The sequence below is a fragment of the Taudactylus pleione genome, unplaced genomic scaffold, assembly GCF_031769625.1.
Source record: "Taudactylus pleione unplaced genomic scaffold, aTauple2 ptg000296l, whole genome shotgun sequence".
In the NCBI taxonomy this organism is placed as follows: Eukaryota; Metazoa; Chordata; class Amphibia; order Anura; family Myobatrachidae; genus Taudactylus; species Taudactylus pleione.
The window spans coordinates 20,902,525-20,916,405 of NW_028284698.1; the positions used below are offsets into that span (position 1 = coordinate 20,902,525).

The 13,881-nt window shown below is 41.5% G+C and overlaps 1 long non-coding RNA gene across 1 annotated transcript in view; it reads left to right on the plus strand.

Annotated features, from left to right (window-relative positions):
* LOC148511752 (uncharacterized) overlaps positions 1–8,208 on the plus strand; it is a 91,912-nt gene extending 83,704 nt beyond the window's left edge. The window contains exons 5-6 of the long non-coding RNA XR_015880240.1: positions 7,798–7,856; positions 7,946–8,208. This is a non-coding gene — a long non-coding RNA (uncharacterized LOC148511752). The remainder of the gene's footprint in view (positions 1–7,797; positions 7,857–7,945) is intronic.
* The last annotated feature ends 5,673 nt before the right edge of the window (positions 8,209–13,881 follow it).

Consider the following 13,881-nt stretch of genomic DNA (forward strand, 5'->3'; position numbering starts at 1 on the left):
GGGCGAGCTGTTGATCAACATTGACAGCCGCACCTTTTGTAGTTAGTCCCGAAGCGAGAGAATTTACCCTCGCTCTGGGGCTTGCACATGCGCATGCCGGAGCCGGCTCCGACGTGTGCATGCACAGTGGGGGACCATTGACCCGCTTGCGAGTGCTCTGCGCTCGCGAGCAGGTCTGAATCAGGCCCTCAGGTTTTAGCAGATTGCAAAAATTATAGCCCAGTCATCGTATTAATAGTTTATAAAATAATGAATTTTATCTCAATGTCTTATTTAGTAACACCTGGTACAGTGGTTTGGTATCCATGAAGTGTGGTGGATTGTTAGTAAAATCATGTGACACATTTTTCAGTTCATCTGCCCAAATCATCAGATTGGGTTATGATGTAACAATTGTGTTGAAAACATTTTTCTACAGAGAAGGTGGTCCATTCAGCTTTAAAAGAAAATGGGTCTCTTTTGAAGGGCATTATCTTATGTAGATGTCCTGGCAGTCAGCCACAGATTGAAAGTTTCAAAGAGCAGATTCCAGTTGCATCTCTTCTCTAGACAAAAAAACTTACAGAACTTAACTTTGTATTGGAGGAGTGCAAATATTCCACCTAAGTCTGAACTACCAGCAATGGATATTTTTTTCTGACTTTACAAATTCATCATTCCATCTCTCTTACCATCATCTTCTTTCTGTTAACTTATCCCTTACTCCTTCTCCACCTCAGCCTTCCAAGGCTACAACCATCACAAGCATACAATAACCTTGAGGCTATTAATAATGTTCTTTCCTCCCTGCTTGGCTCACTTCCCTCACCCATTGTCTCTCTCCTGCCCTGACCAACCTGTAACCTTATACAATGGCTTGCTTACTTCTCCTTTAGACTCTGTAACTTGGCATTCCAAATGTACCAGATACAGTACTTGCAAAAATGTTCATGAACCCCTGAGTAGCAGTGAAGGAAAGTGCAGTCCAATGCAGACTTCCTCCATTTTTAATGTATGCTCTTGACCTACAGTGCCACCCTTACCTTCTGTAAACAGTCTTATTTCAAGACATTAATCTCCACCCAGTAATTAAACCATGATTGTTTTATTGCAACTTTCAACTTCCTTCTCTGCCCCCCATTTTGCCTCACCTCTTCACTATCTGCCCATGATATTGCCACTCACTACACATCTAAAATTGAAACCATATGTCTGGACATCTATACCCTCACAATCCCATCCTCTTCTTTGTCAGCTTGCCTCCACCCATCTTCCACATGCATTTGACCAACCCTGAATTCATTCTCCCCAGTATCTGAAGTTGAATTCATGGCCCTAATCTAGTTCTCAACCTCATTCTTCTCCCCCTTGACCCTATCCTTTCCTGCATCCTCCACTCACTGTGTCCCATTGCCTGTTCCCATCTTACTCATCTCTTCAATATTTTCCTCTATTTAGGCACAGTCCCCTCTGCATCCAATCATGCCATTGTCTGCCCTATTCTTAAATATCCACCCTTGATCCTGACACCTGAAACTCTTTCTATTAACACACCATCTTTCTCCTTCACCTTTGCCTCCAAACTCCTTGAGTAGATTGTCTGCAACTGACTTACCTCCTTTATTTCCTCCCAATCCCTGCTTGAACCATTTCAGTATAGCTATTGTGATCTCTACTTCACATAAACTGCTCTCACTAAAGTCAGCAATGACATCCTTGCTGCCAAATCCAAGGGACACTACTCTCTGGTCAATCTACTCGACTTCTCAACTGCTTTTGACACAGTGTACCACCATTTCTTCCTGCAAAACCTTTACTCCCCTGGTCTACATATGACACTACTATCTAATGGCTCATATCTCCAACTCTGCTATTTCCTCCTGGATATCTCAGTACTTTCTTAAACCTAACATGTCTAAGACTGAGGTGGTAATCTTACTACTGTCTTGAATAACCTCACCTCCCTAAATTTCACTATCTATTGACAGTAACACAATCTCCTCTAACATGCAAGTGTGCTGTCTTGGAGTTATTCTTGAGTTCTCATCTCCTTCAAACTACACATGTAGTACCTTTTTTAGTCCTGCTGTTTCCAACTCGAAAATATCTCCAGGATTAGACCCTTTTTTACTTTGGTGGAATATAATACCATCATCTACTCACTGGTCATCTCTATACTGTACTTTTGTAAGTGTCTCTTATCTGGCTGTCAGGCCTCCACCTCACTCAACTCCAATATGTACTTAATGCTGCTGTCCAGCTCATCTTCCTCTCCAAACATACTAAATCTGCCTCCACTTTCCTACAAGCCATTCACTGACTCTACTTCCCCTTCAGAACCCAATTTAAACTTCTTACACACAATTACAAAGCCCTCACCCAATCCTCTTCTATTTACATATTTTACCTGATCTCCCATCACACTCCCACCTGCCTACTTCACTCCATGAATGAATACCATCTCTCCTCCAAACTAATTACTTCCTACTAGGGGTGAGCGGGTTTGGATTTCAGCAATCTGAACCCCCCGAGCCCCCCCGATCCAAGGCCGATCCGAGTCAGGCTCGACTTTTCCCGCCTAACTCGGATCTGAAATCGAGGCAAAATGTCATCATCTCGCCTTCCGGGTCTCACGAGTTTTCGATCCTATAAAAGGTACCCGCGTCAGCGCCATTTTCTCACTCGGCTGTGGACAGTGAAGAGGGAGGGTGGGAGTTAGGGCTGGCTGGGCTATGTAGTGTAGAGTAGTGTTGTAGTGTAGTGTAGTGTAGTGCAGTGTAGTGTTGTGCTGTGCTGCGCTGTGCTGCTGTTGTCCATAGGGGCTGTGTCCACTACTTCAAAGTCCATAGGGGCTGGCTGGACTATGTTGTGCAGTCAGTTGTCCATAGGGACTGTGTCCACTCCAAAGTCCTGTGCAGTGTCCCAGTCCTAAAAGGGAGCTGTAGTGTTGTCCAGGGGGTGCTCTGTCCGTCAGGGGTGCTCCCCCCAAGTGCTAAAAAAAATATTTTTTCTGTGTTTGTGAATTGTGTGCACTGTGGCTGCACGTGAATCAACAAAGGAGCAGCGCCAAGCGTGCGCCTGTGTCCCATAAGTAAAAGGCCGGTTGGCTTGTCCGTTAAAGGGTGCTGTAACCCCCAAAGGGCACTCCAAACAAAATAAAAAAATATATTTTTTTGTGTTTGTGAATTGTGTGCACAGTAGCCGCACGTGCATCAACAAAGTAGTGCCAAGTGTGCACCTGTGTCCCATAAATAAAGGGCTGGCTGGATTGACCGCTAAAGGGTGCTGTAACCCCCAAAGCACTCCAAACAAAATAAAAAAATATTTTCTTTTTGTGAATTGTGTGCACTGTAGCCGCACGTGCATCAACAAAGGAGCAGCACCAAGCGTGCGCCTGTGTCCCATAATAAAAGAGCCGGCTGGCTTATTTCTTAAAGGGTGGTGTAACCCCCAAAGTGCACTACTCCAGCAAAAATAAAAATATATTTTCTGTGTTTGTGTGCGCCTTAGCCGCACGTATATATCAATATAACATAAATGGAGGACCAAACTTTCTCCGATAAAAATAAAATAGGGAAAGCTCAAGAACCACTTCCTCCTAGTGCTGTTGCTGCTGCTGGGAGTTGTTCATCATCCCAGAGAGGAAGTAGGAACACCACTACTTTTACTAAACAATTGACCCTCCAACAGTCCTTAGCGAGGAGGATGAAGTACGACAGCAATCATCCTGAAGCAAAATGTATAACTGAGGCCTTGACTGCTATGTTGGTGTTAGACGTGCGTCCAGTATCCGCCATTAGTGCAGTGGGATTTAGACAATTGATGGAGGTAGTGTGTCCCCGGTTCCAAATCCCATCTAGATTCCACCTGCATCCTCAAAGCAGCAGCGACAAGCGTGCGTCTGTCTGTTAAAGGGTGGTGTAACCCTCAAAGTGCGCTCCTCAAACAATAAAAAAATTCTTCTTTTTTTTCTGTCTTTGTGAAATGTGTGGCCTGTAGCTGCACCTGCATCCTTAAAGCAGCAGCGACACGCATGCGTCTGTCTGTTAAAGGGTGGTGTAACCCTCAAAGTGCGCTACACAAACAATAAAAAAATTCTTCTTTTTTTCCCTGTCTTTGTGAATTGTGTGGGCTGTAGCCGCACCTGCATCCTCAAAGCAGCAGCGACAAGCATGCATCTGTCTGTTAAAGGACACCATCCAAGTAGGCATATCAGACAGTCCGTACATGTACTGGCAGGAAAAAGAGGCAATTTGGAGGCCCCTGTACAAACTGGCTCTATTTTACCTGAGTTGCCCCCACTCCAGTGTGCACTCCGAAAGAGTGTTTAGTGCAGCCGGGAACCTTGTCAGCAAAAGGCATAGGAGGTTGCTTCCACAAAATGTGGAGAAGATGATGTTCATAAAAATGAATTATCAACTTTTCCAGGGAGACCAGCCTCCAGAACGTACAGAGGGACCTGTGGTGTTGGATTCCAGCGGGGACAAATTAATACTCTGTGAGGATGAGGATGTACACAACACTGAAGAGGGTGAGGAATCGGTGAATGAGGAGGATGAGGACGACATCTTGCCTCCGTAGAGCCAGTTTGTGCAGGGCCAGATTAATTGCCAGCTTGTTTTGTGGGGGCCCAAATGAACCAATCATTTCAGCCACAGTCGTGTGGCAGACCCTGGCGCTGAAATGATTGGTTTGTTAAAGTGTGCATGTCCTGTTTATACAACATAAGGGTGGGTGGGAGGGCCCAAGGACAATTCCATCTTGCACCTCTTTTTTTTCTTTGCATTATGTACAGTTTGGGGCCTAGTTTTTCAAACTGCCATCCTGTCTGCCACTGCAATTTCACTCCTAGATGGGCCACGTGTTTATGCCGCCCACTCGTGTCGCTTAGCATAGTCATCCATCTACCTCGGTGCAACCTTTTGGACATAAAAATACTATTGTGAGGTGTGAGGTGTTCAGAATAAACTGGAAATGAGTGGAATTTAAGGTTTTTGAGCTTAATAATAGCATAGGAGCAGAAAAATCAACACATTCTGTGATTTTAGCTGTTTTTATGCTTTTTTAAAAAAAAATACAGATCCAAAACACAAAACCCAGAACCCAAAACACGGAAGGGTGGTTTTGGCAAAACCAATCCAGATCCAAAACACGAAGAAAGATCCAGATCCAAAACCAAAACACAAAACACGAAAAGTGGCCGGTGCACACCCCTACTTCCTACCAATTCTGCATCCAAGGTTTTGACCATGCAGTTCCCTACCATAGAACTCTCCCCTCTCTCTATCAGACTTTCCAACTGTTTATAAAACTTCAAACAGACTCTTAAGACCCACTTCTTTATCAAACCCTTCCAGATCTTTTCCTAACCCATTGCTTTAAACTCCTAACTTGCTATCTTTCCCCTATGTGCCACATCTGTCTGTCTACCACTCCCTTTTAGATTGTAAGCTCTCAGAAGCAGAGTCCTTTTCCTCTATGTGCATTTTCTTCCCTCACTTATACTTTCATCTCCTCATAACTGCATACAATAGTACCAGACCTTTAGGTTCTGCTGCCCTGCTGTTTATCTTGATTTCATTATGATTTCTGATGCAGCAATGTTTATAAACATTGTCCAACCTTGTCTATGTCCTGCCATATTTTGACCTGTAAGTCACTTTTTTCTTATTTCTTTCATACTGTTTCTATTTATGTACTCTGTAAGGTGCTGTGGACCACTTGTGGTGCCAAACAAATAAATAATAATAATAATAATACTATTATTATTACAAGATTTGATAACTTGGGATACTACATAGGTTAAGTCCTTTCACTTTTATATTTTGCTGTACTCTGCCACCTTTGCCAGAAGGGCTATAAAATGTTTTATCAACTATATGGACATTTGTGCATTAAATATGGTTATTACCCTTACACACCACTCTTATTTTCTCACTCTTTCAAATATTATTTTCTCACAGTTACTACTCTTTTTTCGCCTTTCACTATTAACCATATTCTAATATTTAATATCACATATAAATTTTGTTGTTAGTTTTTTCTTTTATCTGCTCTCACATAAGTCTCTTGATATTTTTTATTTCAATCATATCACATTTGTTTCCATTTTATCACCTTTCTATTTTTTATTTTAATATTTGTCTAACCTTCTATGATCAATCATTGACATTTTCTATACACCACTTTTTACACTCCTATTTATTGATCTTTTAGCTATATTCATTGAAGCAGCACTACAGACAAGTAATGTCTGTGTATAAAATATGGAATATATTAGGCTGTTAATTAAGGTGGATATTTTACATTTCACTTCAAAACAATACAGACTATTTTTTTTAAATTATAATGGTAATGAAAAAGGCTGATGATAATGGAGTAAAGACTAATATGTTGTTAATATGAAACTAAACCTTGACATCAGCTTTGTTTTTTAGACAATTTTTTATTGGTTTTGCAATCTGCTCTGCCAAAGCAAAAAAAAAAAACTTTAAAACACAGCAGGACATCAGACAGACTATGGAATATTTAACATAGACAATGATACAAAACATTGATTTACTAATCTTAATAATAAGCTATGAACTGAGACATATTTGAGTACCAAAAACACTCTCTGTAAAAGAAAGATTCATCATGATGCTTACAAAAAGGGATAGAACATATAGTGCACTATGCCAGGGCTGGCTCCAGGGGGAGCCGTGCCATGTGCAGGATGGGTAATAATTGCTCCTTACACTTGACTGATAATGGGGACGTAACCAAATTACCATAGACCGTGCCCCCTAATTGACATTATTTGGGGGAATGCCTGTATGGCATGCCTCCCATTAATGAAAGGCTGGAGCCAAGTCCAGCACTACATCAATAGCTGGGCTACCCTCAGCCCTCTTCCTGCACTGAATGGTTGATGCGTGCATGTGCGCAGTATCTATTCATCTTCTCTGGGGTTGGCACCACCACACAACTGCAGCAGTGGAGGTGCACAACCTCCCGACCAACCACGAGCCACTTCTTCCCATAGGTGGAAAAGTGGGACAGTGCTTGAAAAATGGGACTTTCCTGCAGAAATCAGAAATGGCAGGGAAGAGTGCACCCTCTATGGGGTTGCGCCACTGTTTGACCGCACTGGTTGAACAACCCTTGAGCCAGCCCTGCACATTGCCTATAGGAATTATGGCCTTTTAAGGATACTCTATGCTTATCACATATCTCAGATATGCAGCACACCACCACCTGACTGAGAGGAGCCATAAACAGAATACCAACAGCAGTTTCATGAGGTACCACAACACCTATGCAGACATAGGTTATTCCATGGGCAGATAAACCTCAATGTAGTGTGTAAACATGAGTTCGTACAGATTTTTCACCTCAACTGTAACAATTTAATGAACCTGTATGACCTCATCAAGGATTAACTTGAACCAGGCACTGCATAAGATGTTGTGAGGTCTGCTTTTTTTACCACTGGTTCTTTCCAGTCAGTCACAACTGCAGTGCTGAGCATATCATAGCCAACTTTCAGCTGCCATCTCACCCAGGTCATGGCATGCTTCAGGACCATTTCCTATATCTATAGCTGATTTACCAGCCAGGAGTCACAATGGCAGGAACTAAGGATTGCTTTATATAGTCTTGCAGGTATGCAAAATGTCCAGGGAGTTATAGACTCCACACACATTGGGTGCTACCACCAAAAAATAGGGTCAATAGTTAAATAAATAGGTACTATGCATATTGCAAGTGGTGTGTGATGCAAAACAAAAAATGTGTGTTGTAGCCAGCTAGTTATTTATACAATGTCTTTATCCTTAGAGACGAATCCCTCTATGCTAAGTTTGAGGCAGGATAATTGTCAAGGGGATGGCTGCCTGGTAAGTAACCTGTAATTTTGTTTTTCAATTTAAAGGAAAAAAATATTATATGATTACACTAATTTCTGGTCATTTTATTTTTTACACAGGTTATTTTGGCTATGGATGTTGCTCCTGGCTCCATTGAAACTTCCACATAATCCTGCTGATAAATGAGAATTATTAGGCACATACAGTATTTCTGCTAGATCAGTGATAATAAAAAATGTTTGGAAAATTAAAATCTAGGTTAAGGTATCTTGATAAATCTGGTGGAATCTTGTTATATAATCCAAGCAAAGTATCTGATATTCAGTTGCTGTCTATTTCATTATCTGGAATTACATCAAGCTCCTCCACCAGATTATGCCATAGACAGGTAGGGGTCTTGTTATCATTATGCAATTTTCTGAGCAGAGATAGTGGAAGTTATGTTAGACAAACACTTAACTTTTTGAAGTTTAGATATATATAATTCCTTTGTGGTTTGCCACTGCAAAAAAAAAATAAAACTATTCTAACGTCATGTAGGATAGGTGTTTGATGGATTTCAACACTGGCAATTGTTTAGAAAACTACTTTAATATAAATATAATGTTTGTGTTTATGTTTATGTTTGTAAAAATAGGCTTTACGCTGCCTGTTTAAACATTTAAACAAATAAGGCAGATGTTTGTGCCTCTATGGCTGTTTACAACCTCTGGTATTTGGAAGTATTACTGGCTAATGTATGATTGAGAAGTTGGTTGGTTAGGATGCACTTTGTGGTGGAGTAGGGTAAGGGGATGTGTGGTTGGGAATGTCTGGGGTGGGGAGAGGAGGGATGGGGGCTGGTGCTGCAATGTGCAAGTAGGGGTACCTGGTCCTACTATAGGTTGGCTATATATGGAAAGGTTGATGTGCGATCCTGGGTATTATGTAGTGGGGGGAGGAGGGCATGGGGAGATGGAAATAGTGGGGGAGATTGAAATGGTGTGTATTGTGGTGGATGTTTTGTGGTGGGGTGCAAATGACAACAGAATGCTGGGTGAGTGGGTATGGGTGATACATTTATTCAAATCTTGCTTCATTTTGTGGACACAAGTTCCTTCCTTTGACAGGAGGTACAGTGCTCCTTGGGAATTAATTGTCTCTGGATAGTTCATGGGGACGTATGCTGCCCGATGGTGGTGATCTGGTGCAATCCACAGTATGGGGGGTGGATGGACCCTTTGAGTGGGCTCCTTTCCATGCAGTCCTTACTACTGCATCTATCCCTGCTGGACCTATGGTCTACATTCTTGGGAACTGGGATGTCCTATTGATGGTGGTTGGGGGGTGTTCCCAGTGGCAGCATCCTGCACTGTTAAGGAGGGTGGTTGGTACCTACCGGTAGGTGCTCGACTTCTTTTGCAGGGAGCAGCTTCCTCAAAGTCCAGTTGAGGCCACATGTTCTGTTGGGCTGATGTGGGCCATCCACGTACCCATGGGTTCAGGGCAGGGGTGACCCACTGGCTGTATGCGTTCGCCCTGTGTAGGTGCAAGACAGTGGTGCATGCCACAATGGTAGATGTGGCATGATAGGTGCCGGCTGTGTGTGGATAACAGGACTCAGCACTGGTTGGGGAGTTGCATGTGCTGATGCTGCCACAGCTGCATGGGTAGCACACTGGCGGCGGTGCAGCCATGTGTGAGAGGTGCTGATTTCCATATGGGTGTGCCACTGCTGCTGCTCGTAAGTGTGATGGACCTAGACATAACTCTGGGTGCTGCTGGTGAAGTACAAGCAGGCAGGTGATGTGTGGAACAAAATTCAAGAGTTCAAATGTAAGTATTCTTTGGTGCAGGTGTGGAAGTCTCCAACGCATTGGGTCCATTTGTCTTACATTTTGGTTGATCTGGGAGTTTTGCTGCTATGCCCTCCAGAATATCTGCTGCTGCATCTCTTCTAGGTATCAGTGGTGCTGCAGAAGTGGCAACAGCAATTTTTTTCTGGCCATCTTGCACTTGTGTGGACAAAGGCATCAAATGGAGAGTTACTATCTCTTCCTCTCTTTTAGCTTCATCAGGATTTGGATAATTTGTGGGAGACTCTTCCAGGGCAATTTGAGAGTTTCTATTGAATGAATATACAGGTATGAATATGTGTAATTTTAATGTTTAGTACATTAATGAATACTTAATACTGTAAATGAAAGTTAGCTATGTGCTAACTTTGTCAAAGTTGTTCACAGTCTACAAACAATGGATCAAGCTTGTTAGTGTACTTTTGTAAACGGTTGTTTGAGAAAAACTCCATAAATTCACACACATTAATTATATATATATATATATATATATATATATATATATATATATATATATATATATATATATATATATTATATATATATATATATATATATATATAGTGTCGGTCCATAAATATTTGGACATTTGACAGAATTTTCATATTTTGGCCTCTTTTCACACCACAGTGGCTTTGAAATGAAACAAACAAGATGTGCTTTAACTGCAGACTTTCAGATTTAATTTGAGGGTACTTACATCAAAATCAGGTGAACAGTGTTGGGAATTATAACGGTTTCTATATGTGCCACCCACTTTTTAAGGGGCCAAAAGTAATGGGACTATCAACTCAAAAGCTGTTTCATGGACAGGTGTGGGCTATTCCCTGGTTTATTTCATTATCAATTAAGCAGGTAAAAGGTCTGGACTTGATTCTAGGTGTGACATTTGCATTTGGAATCAGTTGCTGTCGACTCTCAATATGAGATCCAAAGAGCTGTCACTATCAGTAAAGCAAGCCATCATTAGGCTGAAAAATCAAAACAAACCCATCAGAGAGATAGCAAAAACATTAGGTGTGGCCAAATCAACTGTTTGGAACATTCTTAAAAAGAAAGAACGCATCGGAGAGCTCAGCAACACCAAAAGACCCGGAAGACCACTGAAAACAACTGTGGTGGATGACCGAAGAATTATTTCCCTGGTGAAGAATAACCCCTTCACAACAGTTGGCCAAATCAAGAACACTCTCTATGAGGTAGGTGTATATGTGTCAAAGTCAACAATCAAGAGAAGGCTTGAAGAGTGAATATAGAGGGTTCACCACAAGATGTAAACCATTGGTGAGCCACAAAAACAGAAAGACCAGATTAGAGTTTACCAAACAACATCTAAAAAAGCCATTACAGTTTTGAAACAACATCCTATTGACAGATGAGACAAAGATCAACTTGTACCACAGTGATGAGAAGAGAAGAGTATGGAGAAGGAAAGGAACTGCTCATGATCCAAAACATACCACCTCATCAGTGAAGCATGGTGGTGGTAGTGTCATGGCGTTGACATGTATGGCTGTCAATGGAACTGGTTTCCTTGTATTTATTGATGATGTGACTGCTGACAAAAGCAGCAGAATGAATTCTGAAGTGTTTTGGGCAATATTATATGCTCATATTCAGTCAAATACTTCAGAACTCATTGGACGGTGCATCACAGTGCAGATGGACAATGACCCGAAGCATACTGCAAAAGCAACCAAAGAGTTTTTTAAGGCTAAAAAGTGGAATGTTATGCAATGGCCAAGTCAATCCCCTGACCTGAATCTGACTGAGCATGCATTTCACTTGATGAAGACAAAACTGAAGGGAAAATGCCACAAGAACAAGCAGGAACTGAAGACATATGCAGTAGAGGCCTGGCAGAGCATCACCAGGGATGAAACCCAGCGTCTGCTGATGTCTATGTGTTCCAGACTTCAGGCTGTAATTGCCTACAAAGGATTTGCAACAAAGTATTAAAAAGTGAAAGTTACATTTTGGATTGTTTAGTTTGTCCCAGTACTTTTGGCCCTTTAAAAAGTTGGAGGCACATATAGAAACCATTGTAATTCCTACACCTTGCACCTGACTTGGATGTAATTACCCTCAAATTAAATCTGAAAGTCTGCAGTTAAAGCACATCTTGTTTGTTTCATTTCAAAGCCATTGTGGTGGTGAATAGAGGCCAAAATATGAAAATTCTGTCAATGTCCCAATATTTATGGACCTGACTGTATATATATATATATGTGTATATATATATATATATATATATATATATATGTATATGTACATGGGTAATACTGCAGCACTCACGGGTCTTGTAAGGAAAGAATGACTCCAACTCAGGGAACGTTCGTTCAATGTTTCAGTCTTTTGAACTCAGTGCGAAAAGTGGCAAAACACATACCTTTATACCAACATAGTGTTAGCTGCAGACCAGTCCTACTTCCGCCTCCTGGCTGGTGCCACCCCGACGTCATCTGTACACCACTCAGGCCACCCGGCATGCGTGATTACATCACACGCAGCCAGGGCACCGCGCTCCAGGTTGACATCACCTGACCAGGTGTAAGGCACTCCCAAAGGTGGCGGAAGTACATGATGCTAAGCCAGTGTACAGCAATATACCTGTAACAAAACAAATTACACAATGGTATATGTAAGGACATGATCCGCAATAGTATAACTAGACACTACATCTCTTAAGGTAAAACATACAGAAGACAACAGAAATGAATAACAAGGGTGAAAAAAACACAGAGAGACAGACAGTGGCTAAATGCATATCGTGACTAAATTATATGTACACACACCTAAAACAAAACAGATATAATAAACATAGACAAGTGATGCACCTGAACATATAAACAGAAGAAAATAACAAAGAATGGAAAATTGGTCAAAATGACTACATGGAATGGTAGGACATGGACTATAGGAACTATAGAGGTGAACCCCCTAAAAAATATGTATAAAACAAATAAATAGATCCAGTTGTGGATCGCCATCCAAAATAAGGACAATCCTCAAGTAAACTATAATGCACAAAGGCAATGTGATGACGGCAGTGTCAGCAGCAAACTGTGATCCAAGGTTGCAGTTGCAATCATTGAAGAGATACCACTGTGCTTAGAGAATGTAATGTAATAACTTACAACACCTGGAATTCTAAGGTGGTCTCCCATCTTTATACTAGGCAGCCCAACAATGTATTGCTTCCGAGAACAAATGAAAATCAGGCACATCCATTGCTGTATGATAGTAAGTATGTGAGGATCCAAATGTCACAAGAGGTCTTGTCCAGACATGTCCTTACGTGTACAAGCAAATTCATAATTTATGTCATCAGATGCCCCTGTGGACTTGTATTCGTGGGGAAGACCTCGTGCACCTTAAGAGTGAGGATGGCACAGAACAGCCATTCATCAGGCATTGGATGGTAAAGACATTGATCAACCAGTGGCTAGACATTACAGTGAACATAGACATTCTCTAGCCAACCTGTCATACAAAGCAATCGATCATGTTCCCATCTCTAAGAGAGGAGGGGATAGGGATAAGCAACTCCTACAACTTGAGGCACAGTGGATACACAGGATGAATTCTGTTTCCCCTTTCGGTCTCAATGAAACTTTATCTTTTGCCTGTTTTTTGTGATCATGTTTTGCAGGTGGACAGTTCCAGTGTTGATGTATACATTGAAATACTATGGTGCTGTTCTGTATCTTTCTTTGGTTGATTGATACTGTGCTTGTCATCATTTCTATTTATGTCCACGTATAGTCTCACTGATTTTTTATCTCTGTTCCTTCTTTACGTTTGTTCCCTCCTATTGGCGGATGCTTGGCATGTCGTTTGCCAGCTGACCCCTTTGGATTCGGCACTTGTATTTTTTTTTTCTGGATCAGTTAAGCCTAATCATCAGGTTACCGGAATGCTTGAGTTGGACTACCAGGCCTCTTGTGAGATTTGGATCCTCACATACTTACTATCATACAGTAATGGATGTGCCTGATTTTCATCTTGGAAGCAATACATTGTTGGCCTGGCTAGTATAAGGATGGGAGACCACCTTAGAATTCCGGGTGTTGTAAGTTAATTATATTACATCCTCTAGGCACAGTGGTATCTCTTCAATGATTGCTTCCACAACCTTGGATCACAGTTTGCTGCAGATAGTGCCATCATCACATTGCCTTTGTGCATTATAGTTTACTTGAGAGATTGTCCTTATTTTG